Below are 15,004 nucleotides of genomic sequence, written 5' to 3' on the forward strand. Positions count from 1 at the left end.
GTACTTGTATAGGTTGTGACAATTGGGGCTTCAAAGGCAGAGTGGGATTTAGATGTGGGGAAAGAGGGACTACCTGGTCAAAGATGGTGACCTCTATACAGCTGGATGGAGCCTTGGGGTTGAGTGAGGAGAGACTACTAGAAAGGGAGGGTAAGGATTCCAGGCTCCAGGCTGTAGGGTTTGGATGTTGGTTTGCAGTGAGAAGCTGCCCGTGGTTTTGAATATAGTCAACACGCTTTTTTGTGTGTGTTTATTTTTTTATTTTTATGTTTATTTTTAAGAGCGAGAGAGACAGAGCATAAACGAGAGAGGGGCACCAAGAGAGGGAGACACAGAATCCAAAGCAGTCTCCAGGCTCTGAGTTGTCAGCACAGAGCCCGACGCAGGGCTCGAGCTCGTGAACTGGGAGATCATGATCTGAGCTAAAGTTGGACGCTTAACCGACTGAGCCACCCAGGTGCCCCTTGACTCCCTCCCCCGCTCCAGTTAAGCACACAAGAAGGCCCGGGAGATTGTTGAATCCTTTTAAGTGGAATGATCTGGGAAGAATGTGAACTAATTCACTAAGTGAAAAGGAATGTGCCTCTGTCACAGCCATCCCTGCACTACAGGGGACTACAGAGTGAATGAATGGTGATATCTTATGGTCCAGAGTTGGGCAAGGAGCTGTGGTGATAATGAGGTGTGTTGGTGACATGAAATGACTAGGCTGGTCCATTTCACCAGGATCAGAAATCATCACAAATAAGTCCTTGTATCTGCGCCTTTATTTAATTCTCATCCACATGTGATTTGAACCTGTCAGGAACACGTGGCATTCTGTCCTTTGTCTCTAAAAGAAAGCAAGGCAATGCATGTTTTTATAAAGGCTTTATTCCCTTACAGAGTTCTAGCCTGGATCCATTAGAAAACTCTGCTATCCAGGGAAACACCAGAGATCTTTTATCTTGACCAAATTGATTTGGTTGGTTTAGTGTTATCATTACTGCTATTGAGTGGTGAGTTTATGCTCTGCCATGTATTATAGGAGAGAGTGTGTGGTTACCAAGACCTCAGCCCTTTTCATGTTTTCATGCTGAATCTGACAATGAAAGGCTAACGTTTCTCCATTACTTATAAGACAGCAGCTGGGTATATGTTACCTGTGGTAACATAGGTGTCCTGTTCATCCTCCCAAAAGCAAAAACACCCTTTGATGGGAGTTACTGTAAATGTGAGAACTAAGAGTAATTGGATATCTTGAGGCAGATTCTGAGAAAATGTTCTCCCTTTGCTACTCTCTTTCGCTCTCACTGTACTTTTACCTGAACAAGAGTATGCTGTGTTCCCCATTTAATCTTTAATGTATAAGAATTCTAGTCTAAAACCAGATTAGTCCCTCTGCTGCTCCTGTATAAATTGCACATTGAGATGTTAGAGCAAAACAAATCAAACCTTTTACTGAATACTAACTCTGTATTTAGCCCATTAGTTCAGCACTGTCTCAGAGATCCAACCTACCATGTGCCCTTTGACAAGGGTGTAGAAAGAAATCAGAAACGTGAAGAGCTCCCCTCCCCGGCAAAGGAGCATCAAAGACTGAGCTTTCAAAAGACAACATGTACAGAACACATCTGCTGAAGCCTTTGTCACATTCCCACCCTACTGAGAGGTGAACCAGGAGACCCTTGTCCCATGAAGTGAAATATTTTCTGTCTGGACAGCAAATTTGCAACTACTTCTGTAGTCCAATCTGAGCAGCAATAACAGCACAGTAATTTTATCAATAATTTTATCAAAGGTATTTGGCTAGGTTACGCTGCTTAGAAATACTTCCCTTATGGGAGGGGAAAAAATGGATCGTTGCAAAAGAAAATGAATTATTGATGTCTTTTGTTTTGGTTCCAAGAGTAAATAGTTTCAGTTAATTCTTTGTCCAGCAGAGTGTGCATGGGTTTGTTTTTTTTTTTTTTAACAGATTTTTTTAGATGGAATTTATATACCATAATATTCACCTGTTTTACAGGTCAGTGAGTTTTGGTAAATTTAAGTGGTACAGCCTTCACCAAATTCAAATTTTAAAATGTTTTTAGTCACCTGTAAAATTTCCCTTGTGCCCCTTTTCAGTCAATCCCTACTCTCCCCTACTCCAGCCCTAGGCAGCCACTGATTGATCTGCTTTTGTTGTTATAATTTTGCCTTTTCGATAATTTTAATATCAGTGGATTCATACAGTATATATATATAGTCTTGTATTTCTACATGGCATGGTGTTTATGAGATTGATCCATATTGTCATGTATTGGTAGTTCATTCCTCTATAATGTTGGGTAGTATTTCGTTGTATGGATCTTAACACATTTACCGGTTGACATACATTTTGGTTGTTACCAGTTTGAGGATGTTTTGAATGAAGCTGCTATAAATATTCATGTGTAAGTTTTTATGTGGATATATGTTTAATTCTTCTTAGGTAGATACAGAGGTGGAATTGCCAGGTTGAATGACTCTGACGTTTAGCACTTTAAGAAAATTCCATTAGTAGTGCATTATGATTCCAATTTACCCATAATTTGTCAACATTTAATATTGTCTTTGATTTAACTTTAGCTATTCTAGTGGGTATGTGGTGCCATCTTGGTGTGGTATATTAATTTCCCATCACACATTTCCCTGATAACTAGTGATATTAAGCATCTTTTTCATAAGCTTTTTGGTTACTTATTTATCAGTTCTTTTGTGAAGAGTCCATACCTCAAGTATCTTTACCATTTAAAAAAGATGTACAGCATTGCCATCTTAACAATATCCCAACCCACGAATATGGTATGTAAGTCTTCTCAAGTTTCTCAGCAATATTTTGTATTTTTCAGTACCTTTTAAAGAACTTATTCCCATTTTAATTTTTTGATGCTGTTGTGAGCAGAATTTTTAAAATGTATTTTCAGATTGTTCTTTGCTGTCACTTCAGAACACAATTTTTGCATATGATTTTTAATTCTGCAGCTCTAATTCACTTATTAGTTCTAGATTTCCTAGGATTTTCTACATCCATGATCATGTCATTGTGTATAAAGGCAGTTTTACTCCTTTTCAAACTTTATGCCAGTTTTTTTCTTGCATTGTTGCACTGGCCATGACCTCTACCATAATGTTGAATGGAAGTGTTGAGACTGGATCTCTTTGCCTTTTTCCCTGATCTTAGGTAAAATTCTGTGTTTTACAACTAAGTATGATTTAGCTGTAGATTTTTTAAGTTTAATTTTTTTTAGTAATCTCTACACCCAGTGTGGGGCTCAAACTCAGAACCCTGAGATCAGTGCATGCTTTTCCAACTGAGCCAGCCAGGCACCCCATCTGCTGTAGATTTTTTATAGCTGTTCCCCACCTCTGCCCTTCTCTGACATTTGTAATATTTGTAGCTGTTGAATACATTCTAGGAAAACAGGCAATATTCAAATACATCCCCCCAAACAGATGATATAGCCCATGGTGAACTACCATGAGGCCTAAAAAAGATGAGCAAGGGGCACCTGGGTGGCTCAGTCGGTTAAGCGTCTGACTTCAGCTCAGGTCACGATCTCACAGTTTGTGAGTTCGAGCCCCGCATCGGGCTCTGTGCTGACAGCTGGGAGCCTGGAGCCTGCTTGGATTCTGAGTCTCCCTCTCTCTCTCTGACCCTCCCCCCGTTCATGCTCTGTCTCTGTCTCAAAAATAAATAAAAATTAAAAAAAAGAGCAAAACTGTGTTTTAAAAGTTTTATCATCCAGAGGCACCTGGGTGGCTCAGTCAGTTAAGCGTCCAACTCTTGATTTCAGCTCAGGTCATGATCTCAAGGTTCGTGGGATCAAGCCCTGCATTGGGCTTTGTGCTCTCATTGCTTGGAATTCTCTCTCTCCCTCTCTTTCTGCCCCTCCTCTGCTCATAACCACTCTCAAAATAAACATTAAAAAAAATAATAATAAGAGTTTACCATCCCATGAATTCATTTCTGTTTACAGTTGAAGCATATTCCCTTTGTTCACACTTCTGTGTAATGTGTCTCCATCTATAGTGGGGAAAACCTGTGCCCTGAGAATATTCCTCTTTTCCTCACACCAACATCATAACAAGACACCAAAATGCTATTCTGTCTGGGTTATTCTCACTTGAGGTAATAAAAGCAAACCACACTGAGAGAAGCTTGGAAATGCTTTGCTTGAATTCAGTGCTTTTACCACAAGACACAATCACAAAAATTTGTGGGTAGATAGATAATAAAGGAGCCTTAGCAGCCATGCCAACCCCACTTTTTTCTATAAATGAGGAAACAGATCAGAAAGGTTTCCACTAGCCTCAGATCACACCTGTGTGCTAAAATATTGGTACTTCATGCAGCCTTTGTTGTAAAGCTCAGGGACTAAAAAGTTCCTGCCCAGGGTGACTGCTCACAGCGGTGCCTGCTCCCATCACATAGGTCTTGCCGCCGCCCCCCCCCCCCCCCCGCCCAACTATAACTCTTCATCACACATCCTGGATGTTGGCTTGTTGTTACCACCAAATCCTACTGGTCTCTTCTGAAGTACCCAAAAAGACTTCTTGGTCTTTCTTTCAAGTTAATACACCTGACTATTTTCACTTCCTCTTAGTTTGGCCTCCAAAACCTAGCTGAGAACTCAGGACTCTTCTATGAACCCTTTGCAGCAAAATGTCACCAGATTAGACCATTAGCAGTAAAGATAAATAAAGTAGTTAGTATTTAGACAAAATAATAGGATTTTTTATTAATTTTTTTTTCTTGCAGATTAACAGTTTGTTCACAGAGTTTTGCTAAATGTTCTTTCCAAAGCCTTTAATGTATGTAGTTAAAACTAATTTGTGTTTAATACGTTGTATACATTGTATAGTACGTTGTAGTACTATACACATAATGTACTATATACATAATGTAGTACAGTGTAATAGCAAATATATGCTATTAGATACTACCAGTCTTCTTAAAGAGATTCTTACTGCGATTCCCTCATGAGCACTGCTGCTTGAAAAATGTGGGCCTATCCCCAGATAGAAGGGGATGCTTCTTTAGAAAGTAAAAGTGCAGTTGCTCAGGTAATTCTCTTATACCCCAATGTTTGATAAACTGCACACTTAATATCTCATTGTTTTCGTGGGAAATGCAAAGGTAATTTAAGACCAAATATAATTACTGGACATGTCAAATAAGGTGATCCACATCATAGAGGTTTTATATCAGATCTAGTCAACTCCATTCTCTTTTACTTAGAAATTTACATCTTCTGAGTATTTAACACATGCCTTCCTCTACTGATCTTCTCTTCCCTCCTAGATTCTGAAATCCTCAAGGGTCAGGATCTTGTATTATTCTGTAGCTTCCCACTGCCCTTATTAGAGTATGTGGCCTATGGTGGTACCCAGACAGTGTTGACTAATAATGTGCAAGACAAATCGGAGGTCACAGAAATGTGGCGTTCTGGTGAACCTGCTGATTATCCTTAGGAGAAAGCCCTTTTGTAGTAGTAGTCGAAGACATGCCCAAGCAAGTGAATGGGAGGATGTCTGGGCTGGTCTCCATGTTAATTCTGGAAGCCAGGGTACATGTGCAACCTGAGGGTTTCCCGGTGGAATATTTGGCTGGAGGAATAAGGTGTAGATAAGGAACCTTACCATTATTTGTTGTTACATACTTTTATCTGCCTTGAATTTTTATTGGTAGGAGGTAGAAATCAGCCAAGACATACATACATCAGATAGGGTAGAATTGCTTGCTTGGTGTAATTAAAAATATTTGATAAGCTTATGGTTTAATTAAATATTCGACTTTGGGAATGAGTGTGTTTGCATTAGTGAAACCTGCGGTTCATCTTGCACATGAATAAAATGAGCTCTTTGGAGGTCACAGACCTGCTGTATACAACCACATCAGTCTCTCATTCCTGCCTAACCTGTCACACTCTGGCATAGATTTCAAGTACTTAAGTGACTTAGAAGTCACCCATCTGGTGCCTGGCCAGCCCCTCAAACTGACCTTGAAACCACAGCAGCAGCAGTGCCCTTGCAGGTAATCCAGCCACCGTGTACATCTTCAGCCTGGAGGGAATGTGGCAGGTCTTATTGCCAGGCAGCTTAGACCACCTAGGTGCTTCCTCCATTGAATAAAAACAGCCTTTTTCTATAATGTGCCCTTATTTCTCCTCACTCTGTCCTCCAGAGTGACCTGTCACAAATCATCTTCCTCCCCTGCAAGCCTGTTCCTCAGATACTGGAACACAGGGGCTTTGGCTTTCCGGCACCCCAGTCCTCCAGTAGCAAGTCCATTCACAAGGACTGAAGAGCTTGTGTGGGGATGTTATGGCCCAGGATGGGATATAGGCATGATAGAGTGGGCTCAGTGTTTGTCTCCACAGAATTCCTCATCAGAAGCCCTTACAAAATCTGGATGTCTTTTTAAACAAAAACCCTCTTTACCTGCTGATTTCCTCCTGAAACTGCTAAAAAGTCTTCTCTTTTATGGAGTCCATGGCTGACCTCTGTTGTTATACTTCTCAGAACATACATTAGCTTTCCTTCCTCCTAGACCATAAGCACTGGGGGGCAGGGACCATATGGTGTTCTTCAGCAGCTTCTACTGTAGTAGAAGTGCACTGATACCTAGTGAACATTCGAGTGAATGAGTGAACTCTACCATTGCAGTTGTGATCCTCTGGGTAAAGGAGAAAGTAACAGCTTTATTGAATACCTACTATACATATGCCTACTCCTATGTTCCATCACTTGACCCTGATGAAAGCATTGCTGTGAAATGGTACTACGTATTTACAGAAGAGAACACTCAAGCTTTGAAGTTGAGTAACTCAAATACTAAGGGAGTGGCTGGCATTGGAGCCCAGATCTGTTGAGCTCCCAGAATCCCACCAGTGTTCATGTCCCCCTGCTGGCCCATGGGTGTCCTAAACAGTGAGAGATAACCTGCAGCATGAGTTACATTTAGTTTCAGCCATATAGATCTTAGCCCATTTGTTAAGCACTGCCCCAATTCAGAGATGCTTTTTATTGAACAATGAATGGTAAAAATGTATGCAGCCTACTATGTGAGAACCACTTGAGACGGTGGTAATAAGTCATCCCAATATACTGTTTCCAGTTTGCTCCATGTGCCACTTGTCACTCCATCTAGATAAGATGCTTCTGGAGGACAAGGTCCATAGTGTTGCCACCTTTTTGTTTCTCACTGCGCCTGGGTAATGTGAGACACAGTGGCACTTAATTCTTATTGATGTGAACGTTCCATTTTCTCCTGAGTGCTAATTCATGTCCTCATTGTCCTTGAAAACTTACCCACTCCAGGATACCTTATGCAGTTGACCTCTCCTCAGTGCCCCCGATTTATTGCATATAGCTGGGTTGTATTGATTTTATTTGCAGTTGATTTCTTGCTTTGCTTCTCGTGTCCTTCAGCTGTTTTCCTCTCTGCACATCTCCAGCTGTCTTGAAAGGCAGGAAAACTAGTGACTTTTTTCTTTTCCTTTTCCTCCACCCAGCCCCTAGAATAGTGCTCTGTAAACATTGCACAGATGACCAATAAATACTTTTGACTCCTTGAGCCTGATAGCTTCTGTTCCTTGCTGGACTGACAGCCCAACACTGGAGCCTGAATCCTTTATTTATTAGATGAGATTTCTATAGCACCTTTCCCCTGAAGAGATCAATATCAATGAAGTTTGTTTCTGCTTCTGGAAAGTGCTTTTACCTAAGCAGACCAAGGCTCTGATAAGATCACATGATAGTCCTTACTCCTCAACTATTGGGCCCTAGAGATGTAGACTCCAAGAAAAGCCTCACCAGTTCAGGTTCGGCTATCTTGCGGCCAGCAATGAGCCTGAATAAGACTGTGACAAATCAGCAACACAGGTTCCGCAGCATCGGTTGATATTATAGGTAGTGTTATATATAAAAAGAGAACTTGCATTTGGGGGGCACAGCCATCTTTTAGAAGACAGATATGGGGAAGGTCACCTTAGCACTCAATACGTATTGTCTGCCCACTGACCAGAGCCCCATCACAGTGTTTGTGGATTATAGTTTCTCAGATAGTGGTTGGCGTCATTAGAACCATTCAGTCTCTGAAACTCAGTGCCACTAGGGAGAGCGTCCCTGGGACAGGACCCAGAGACTCCAAACATATACATGCTGGGTAGGTGGGAGATACGTGCTGAGAGATGGCACTGTCTAGCTGCTGAGAGGAAGAGCTGATTTGGGGTAGTCAAGGCCTACTGTGAAATATGGCACAGAATTCAGAGGCCAAAGACCAAAAAGGATGAGTCAGCCCTATAATTCACTGGAGAAGTGCCTAAGATAATTGGGTCAGCTGGCTTCTCTACGAAATTGCTCACCTTTCCACATATCCTTGTTTGTACAAACATTATTCCCATCCCTATTCACGCTTAGGCAGAATTGAGCAGGAGATGAAGTCATCTGCCATGTACTTTCCAGACAGATGACAGCTGCACATGTAGAAGCTACATAGTGTGGATACTCCCACTGTCCACCAGACTCGGTCTGCCCTTGAGCCTACTGTCCAGAAAACCCCCTCTGTGGTCAGAGCAGGTGTCAAGGCAACCATAGCTACTGAGGCACCTTGAGAAACAGAAAGCGGGAGTGGGGGGATTTGGGGGGAGGTGTTAGAAAAAGGAGGAAAACAAAGTAGAAGAGGACTAGAAATGTAAGGAAATGGGAAGAGGGCAGAAATGGAGATGTGGTGGGGCGGGGAAGTCCACTGGCATTTACTCAAGGGGTTGTGTGAGCTTGGGAGGGTGCCCCAGCTTACGTCTTGCTGAGATTTGAAGGATGTTCCCTTTCCCTGTTGTCGCCTGTGGAGGTGACAGGTAGAGCCACCTGTACTGTCTGCTTTGTTCTCAGTGTGCAACACAGGGGCATATTTGGAAGGAGGGGATGACAAGAAGTGCTCCTCTTTTCTCTGGGTACCTCCCTGTACATGATCACGGGGCCTCACCGACTGTTGTACGTGCTGAAATGTGCAATGTCATGTTGGATGACTGGGAGACAGATGGCACTGGCCTATGGGAAACTCTGCCCAGTGGCTCTCTCCTGCAGCAGACAGCCAAGACTGCTTCATTTATCCTGATGAATTCTCCAGAACAGTACTCTCTGGCTGCAGAGGGACTAGGGGGAAGTGTACTATGCAGGTGTTGGATGCTCTCCTATGGCCAGAATTTTCTAAGTATCAATCAAGATGTTGCTTGGATGCAGATGGGTTGTTCTTAGGCTGTAAGGTGGGAGGTGGCAGGCAGTGGATACTCTGTTGAAGACGTTTCCTGTGGGTAATGGAGGCTTAGACTTCTGGCAGCCCACTTGTGCCTTGAGGAGCTGAGCAGGCTTCTTCCTCTCTAGATTATGCTGTATAGCAGCAGGCCTCTCCACACACTCACATGCTCTTCTTGAACCATGTCAGCCCGGTGGCTCCTGGGAGATGGAAACTATGAGTCAGCACATGATGGAGTTTGTGCATCCTTGTGACTAATACATAGTATGACATGTGCTCCCTAGAGCAGTGCACTGCAGTGTAACAGATTCACCTGGGAAGGGGAAGGCTTCCAGATTTACAAATTAAAGGGCCAGGTTGGTGTTAATACTCTTGTGTCAATTAAATTGCTCTTCCTTTGAACTTAACTACCCCAGGATTAATTTTCCATGGAATCTGGAATAAATGACCAAAATACTGGGGGGTAGAGTACGAAATGAATGTCAGTGGGAACTTGGGTGATTATGCTTCAATTCTTCATTATCTGTACTCAGCTCATTTGTGATTATGAGTTACAGCAAAGTTTTAATTCCAGGAGAGCATCTAATGCCATCTTGGACATTTCTGGGTTGCCTCTCAGAGTGAGCTCAGTGAATATAGGTTCATATTAATAATGGCAATAGAAAAGCATAATTAGGAAAGTAAACCGGATACTGCAAAACAATGGAATATATCCAAAGCCAGACAGTAATAGTTTTTAGATTGCACTCACCGTGCTCCTGTTCACCCGGGTAATTGGAAGTAGACTGTGTGGTGGTGGTCCTTTCCAGGGGTGGCAGGGAGGGGCACAGTTACCAGCATTAAACATTTCTTTTATTGCCAAAAGTAATTTTCTTCTATTTTCAATGAGTCAGATGTTGACTCAAATTATTTATTAATTCAGTCTACTTGAGTTCCAGAGGAACAGCAGGGAAAACAGCAACAAAGTCCCTGACCGCATGGTGCTTTTGTTCTTTGGGATGGAGATGCAGCAAACAAGGGAAAAGATATAAATGAGATACTTTGTGGTAGGAGTAAGTGCTGTGGTGTAATAGGATGACGGAGAAAGAGAAGGGCTCTGCCCTGGGTGGGGGTGGGGTGGGGGTGCTGCAGGTAGTGGTGGGGAGGCTAGCATCTGGAAGGAGGTGAAAGCGGAGCTAAGACATAAAAACTGGGAGAGCCAGCCATTCAGAGAGCTTGGGCAGGGGAAGCGTCCTCGATGGAGAGAACAGTGAGGTGACCCTGAGGGAGGAACAACCTAGCATATCAGGACCAGAAAGGTGGCCCGTGTGGTTGGAGCACAGTGCGTGAGGAGAGGCGGGCAGGACCAGATGGGGGATAGTTAGACCTTTGCAAGGTCTACTAGAATTTTACTCTAAGTAAAAGTAGTGGGAAGGCATTGAAGGGCTTTAGGCAAAGGAGTGGCGTGATCTGATTTACATTTTATGTTACATTTCTATCCCTCTGGGACATGAACACAAATGCTTGTGTATGCATACACTATCAAGAATACATAAGAACTGGTCGTAGTGGTTGCTTTGCCTCTGGGGAGGGCAACTGAGAGAATGGGAAGGGAGTCTTCATTTTTGTTGAATATTATTTCCTGCAAATTGAATTTCTGTTATATTCATGTATTACCTATTCAAACAGGAATTAATTAACAAATATAAAAAAGTACATGTCAAGTCACTTGCCCTGAAAGAAGGAAAGAAAAAGAAAGAAATCCCTCTAACTGCTCTGAGAGAGAAGGCTGGGGGTGGGAAGGCAGCAAAGGCAGAAGAGTGCAACTGCATTGTGGGCTCCAGGTAGCCATGTTGGAGGCTTGGCCTCACTGCATCTCAGCCTTTGCTGGCCTTTGTTCTGTTCCATCAACATGCCGCACACATTCTTGCCACGGGAGTTTTGCATGAGATGATGGCGAGAAGCACTTGGGCAGATTTAGAACATCAGTTAGAGGTATATCCAACAAGACTAATAATAAAGTTGGCACGAGGAATAAGGGAATAAGAAACCAAGAAAGAGGCCCGGGTTTGGCTTGAGCAACTGTGTGGATATGGTATCACTCCCTGAGGCAGGGAGGATTAGGAGATGAGCTAATACAGGACTTTTGTTTTGAACATGTTACAGTTGAGGTTCCTGTTAACCAGTCTGTTCTGGTGTGTTTGTCAAGTAGTAAGTTAGATATAGGAGTTGAGAGTTTAGGGGAATAATTTGTGGGTGGAAATAAAAGTTCCAGAGGCATCAGTATTTAGACTGTACTTGAAGCTTTGGGTCTGGATGAGATTACCTACAGGAGGGAATGTACAAAAATACAAGAGGACTACATTCTGTAGTGGTTTCAGAAGGGAAGCCAGTAAAGGGTCCCAAGGAGCTATAGCCAGTGAAGTGGGAGGAAGATGAGGAACATCACAGAACACCATAGAAGCCAAGGGAGAGAAATACTACAAGAAAGGAACAGGAGACAGATGCTGCTGAGAAGTGAGGGTGAGCAGGTTGGATTTGGCCACTTGAGCTCTTGACTGGCCTTTATCTGTCCCCTGAGGTTCGGAGCACACAGTCTCTGTAACTAACCTCCCGTTCATTAACTCAGTTGAAATATTTTGAGTGAACCACACACTGTTCTAGGCATTAAATTACAAAAGCGTGGTTCCTGCTTTCAGAAAATCAGGAAAACAAGTTAAATGAAAACATTACACACTGACTGTATAATTATAATTGGGACCAGTGTTTCAAGGAAAAGTCCAGGATGCCATGAGAGTGTATAATGGGGCTCTAGATTAGTCTGAGGGTCTAGGGAGGTCTTCCTGAGGAGAAGCCATTCAAAGTGAGGCCTGAGGAAGCAAGCATTTGGTTAGGTGAGTGTGTCAAGGACATAGAGTACAGGAGGGTGGGGGGGTGAATGGCATGAGGAGAGACAAAGAGGCAGTGGGGTAGGAGAGTGAGCTAAGATGGTGAAATTGATTGTCATTCTTGGGAAACCACTAAAGGGTTTAAATAAGAGTGTGATGGGGCGCCTGGGTGGCGCAGTCGGTTAAGCGTCCGACTTCAGCCAGGTCACGATCTCGCGGTCCGCGAGTTCGAGCCCCGCGTCAGGCTCTGGGCTGATGGCTTGGAGCCTGGAGCCTGTTTCCGATTCTGTGTCTCCCTCTCTCTCTCTGCCCCTCCCCCATTCATGCTCTGTCTCTCTCTGTCCCAAAAATAAATAAACGTTGGAAAAAAAAAAAAAAAGAGTGTGATTATCACAGATCGGGATGTGGGGGATCACAAGGTTGTTGGAGTGGCCCTAGCAGGAGGCACTGGTGGCTTTGACTGGGTGCTGGTGGTAAAGGTGGAAGGAAGAGAATGAATTTGATTTTGGGGACTAGGATCCACAGGACTTGCTGGTTGAATGTGAAGAATGAGGAATATATCAGTGATGACCCAGGTTTGTGTCATAAGCCACTGGCTGCAAGGTGAGCCTGTTCTGCTAGAGTGGGGGACACTGAAGAAGTATGTTTGTGAGGGAATAGCAAGTGTTCCATTTTGGGCACCTTGAATCTAAGATCTCCAACTTAGCCAGTAGATAATTGGATACAGAGGCATAGAGCTCCAAAGAGAGAGGTAGGTCTGGGACAGAGAAAGACATTTCAAAGTTGTTGGCCTATGTGGTTAGAGTTTTAAACATTGGGGCCAGTGTGGGTGAGACAAAAAAAAAAAAAAAAAAAAGAGTCCAGCGCTGAGGAATTCTCATACTTAAAGGACAGTAGGGAGAGAGAATAAAAACAAGGAAAGCAGTATGTGCCCGTGAGAGTAGTCAACTGTTCCAGACACTATCGAGGAGAACTGAAAAGAGCCCATTGGGTTTAGCAATGAGCAAGCTCCTCATGGCATTTTTTATATACCTGGACTGTATAACCTTATCTGTGCCCCCCTCCCCACCCACTCTCCGAGTGAAAGGGAATTGGGCTGTGAGGTCAACTCCCCCCACCCAGGCAGAGAAGAAGTCTCTAGGATCCTGGAGTGGGTGGTCCATTCATTGGGGGTTTTAACTGTCTATATCCATGGTTTGGTTTCAAGTCTGAATTCATGTGTACAGCTAAAGCATTCTTCTGCCACTGAGAAAGCCTCTCTCCCTGCAGATGAGGGGTGTTTAAATAAAGTAACTTTAAAAATGGAGAATCAAGAAGCCAGCTTCTCTGCCCTCCCCGCCCCTCTACACACACTTAGAATAGTGGACCTCACATGTTGTGGGATTTGTGACTTTAAGGCTTAAATTTTGTGAAGATCAAGAAGAGCGTGCTTATACTCTGGAGGCCCTCAGAATGACCTTTCTGAGTTAATGTGAAAACAAGAGGCATGTAGAGAGACTTTTCATTCTTAAAAGAAGCACAAAGCAAATGCACGTGACATTGGCACCGTTTGGATAAAAGCATAATTGTTTCCAGAATGTCTACAGCCCATTCCTTTCTCTTGTTCCTCCTTTCACCGCAGCTCCCAGCTCGACCGTCTCAGGGAAATAGACACGGGCTCTTCAGCGCGTGGTCAGTACGTGACCAAACTTGGAAACACACTTGCTCTGCCTCTTCTTGTGAGAGAGGCTTGCAGAATTCACAACCATACCTGTGGAGAAGCCCCCACAGGAGCAGAGAAGCTGCTCTCTGCTGTCCTTGAAAAGTTTGTGTCCCTTTCATGGTGTCCCTAACCAGTGAGTGCTTTCTAGGCTGCCCTGTGTAGTCTTCATATATTTAAATCAAGTTGCTCTAAAATTTGCATATCTTCAACAGAAATCTTTACTGAGCTTGTCACTTACTGTGCATCTGTAGTCTGTACAAAGAGGTTTGTGAAGAGGGGCAGAGGAGACCACGTGTTCAGAGGAAGATTTCACGTTCATTCTCCTTTGTCAGTAGCAGTTTCTCAGAAGGAAACCAGAGTCTAGACTGAGAGGTAAACGGGAGGAGGAAGAAGGGGAAGGGGGCTCCCAGCCTTGAAGTCGAGTTTGTTAGTTATATCCTGTAAGGTGAGGGGGTGACAAAAGCTGGAGGAGCCATCCAGCAGCAGCCTTCCTTCAGCCAGGGGCTTCGTGTGCACTAGCTGCTTTAATGTCCGTAACCCCGTTTATGGGCAGTACAAGTGAGGCTCCGAAAGGTTGAGTGACTTACCTGTAACACACAACTGTCAGAGCAGTGCAGCTGGAACTTGAATCCAGTACTTTGGCTCCAAAGCACAAGTTTCTCACTGGGTTTTGCAGAAAGAGAACTTGAGGTTGCCCTGTTTATGGGATTTGCCATAGGTACCTCCCAGTTCCAATCTGTCATCTTCGTACTCTCTCCCATGACCTCACCATATGGATTGAAAGGCCGACAGAGAAAAATGGCAAAAGTATTCCTTTCCTTTCCAAGTGTTGTTCTGGAGAGAGACACATGGCATTTACAGTCGGAGGCCCCCTGACATTCTGTGACTTGGGTGAACTGGCTCTTGCCAGTGTAGCCTCAGGGATGGCTAAACAGGCCACAGTTCTCTGGAGAGCCTGGCAGCTGAGTTGCTGCATTGGGCCCAGGCTGTGCCCTCAGTGGCTCTTGGGTGGGGTGGGTGGGGCCCTTTTTCTTGCCTACAGTGCAGCTTTGGAGCTAGTTTTCTAGGAGGGTTCTCCATTTGAGAAGGTAGTCCTTTAAAGGACAAGGAAATGCTGAAAGAGAAATCTCCAGCCTGTTGGGAGGAGGATAAGGTTACCCAAGAAATGGAAGTTTC

At 43.7% G+C, this 15,004-nt stretch overlaps 1 protein-coding gene and 1 long non-coding RNA gene across 3 annotated transcripts in view; both read left to right on the top strand.

Annotated features, from left to right (window-relative positions):
- ZFAND3 (zinc finger AN1-type containing 3) overlaps positions 1-15,004 on the top strand; it is a 324,262-nt gene that overhangs the window by 299,740 nt on the left and 9,518 nt on the right. The gene's annotated exons all lie outside the window — the stretch shown is intronic.
- Positions 11,377-12,982, top strand: LOC121029391 (uncharacterized). The gene is made up of 2 exons (XR_005789706.1): positions 11,377-12,277; positions 12,509-12,982. It is a non-coding gene; the product is annotated as an uncharacterized LOC121029391 (long non-coding RNA).

This window comes from Herpailurus yagouaroundi, unplaced genomic scaffold (assembly GCF_014898765.1).
Source record: "Herpailurus yagouaroundi ecotype Mexico unplaced genomic scaffold, PumYag 139, whole genome shotgun sequence".
In the NCBI taxonomy this organism is placed as follows: domain Eukaryota; kingdom Metazoa; phylum Chordata; class Mammalia; order Carnivora; family Felidae; genus Herpailurus; species Herpailurus yagouaroundi.